Source organism: Gopherus evgoodei, unplaced genomic scaffold, assembly GCF_007399415.2.
Source record: "Gopherus evgoodei ecotype Sinaloan lineage unplaced genomic scaffold, rGopEvg1_v1.p scaffold_49_arrow_ctg1, whole genome shotgun sequence".
NCBI classification, from domain to species: Eukaryota; Metazoa; Chordata; order Testudines; family Testudinidae; genus Gopherus; species Gopherus evgoodei.
Genome location: NW_022060070.1, coordinates 1,276,409 through 1,278,055, shown reverse-complemented (window position 1 = coordinate 1,278,055; position 1,647 = coordinate 1,276,409). Strand labels below are relative to the sequence as shown.

The window sequence follows — 1,647 nt, the reverse complement described above, 5'->3', positions numbered from 1 at the left end:
TGGGGATTGGTCCTGCTTTGAGCAGGGGGTTGAACTAGATGATCTCCTAAGGTTTCTTCCAACCCTGATAGTCTATAGTTCTATGATTCTATGTCTGGAGGATAGCTAATGTGACTCTGCTTCTTCCATGAGAACAGCCTCCACTACTGCATGCAGTGTCTCATATTCACTTTGTCTCTCCATTCAGGCATTTCTACTGTGACCATCACCTGAGATCCTGGGAACACACAGAAAGTCAGGGGAGCATACGCTAAATACAGAAGACACCCTTATGCCTCAGAGTTGGACACTTTCTCCCCTACTCCATGTCAGATTCCAACACAGCCAACTTCACCAACCCCTCCACCTTCATCCTACTTGGCATTCCTGGCCTGGAGGATGCCCATGTCTGGATCTCCATTCCCTTCTGTGCTATGTTCGCCATAGCCATGCTGGGGAACTTCACCATCCTGTTCATTGTGAAGATGGAGCCGAGCCTCCATGGCCCTATTACTATTTCCTCTGCATGCTGGCTGTCACCGATCTGGTCATGTCCACATCCATCCTGTCCAAAATGCTGAGCATCTTCTGGTTCAATTCCAGGGAGATCAGTTTCAGTGACTGCCTCACTCAAATGTATTTTGTTCACTCCCTCTCAGGGATGGAGTCTGGAATGCTCGTGGCCATGGCTTTTGATCGCTACGTGGCCATCTGCCATCCCCTGAGACATTCCACCATCCTGACAAACTCTGCTGTGGCCACAATAGGCCTGCCCGTGGTGCTGCGCAGTGGCATAATCACATTACCCTATCCGTTCCTGACGACGTGGTGGCCATATTGCAGAACCAATATCATCCCCCACTTTTGTTGTGGGCATATAGCTGTGATGAAGCTGGCCTGTGCTGACTTCAGCATCAGTAGTTACTATGGCCTGTTTGATCTTCTCTCTGTGATCAGAATGGATGTGTTTTTTATCACTGTGTCCTATACTCTGATCCTCCAGGTCATCTTCCGCCTCCCCACAAAGGATGCCCAGCTCAAGACTTTTGGGACTTGCATCTCTCATTTTTGTGCCATCTTAGCTTTGTACATACCAGATTTCTTCTCCTCTCTCACGCACTGGTTTGGCCACAATGTGCCACTGCACTTCCTCGTTCTCATTACCTGTGTGTACCTGCTGGTGCCCCCCATGCTACACCCCATCATCTATGGGGTGAGGACCAAACAGATCCAGGACAGGCTGCTTCAGCTCTTTACTCGTAAAGAGACCTAAATATTTCCTCCTTGTGCTCTGGCTCTCAGATTGAGCTCCATGCAGAGTTGGCTGGTGCATGATGCTGGGGCCTCTTCCCTGAATCACGTACTGGACAGACAGAGAGATTAAATCCTGTCCTGTCCTAACTGTTCTGTGTCAATGTGATGAACTGGGGAGTCAGATTATGTACACTACACTGGGTTGTGACCTTTCTAATTGCTGTTAGCTGAATGCCTGAAATTACATTCTTGCCCCATCTCTTCTTTCAAGCCTCGACCCTGCTGTGTGTCTTCTCCCCAATGCCCTGCTCTTGTCATTAACTCTGTGTAGAGAGAAAGACCCCATCAGGACTCCTGGGATCTATCTCAGCTCTGGGAGGGGGGTGGGGTATAGTGGATCGCAGCAGGAGGCAA

At 49.4% G+C, this 1,647-nt stretch overlaps 1 pseudogene; it reads left to right on the top strand.

Annotated features, from left to right (window-relative positions):
* The first annotated feature begins 305 nt into the window (after positions 1-305).
* LOC115643043 lies at positions 306-1,252 on the top strand (annotated as a pseudogene).
* Positions 1,253-1,647: the final 395 nt, after the last annotated feature.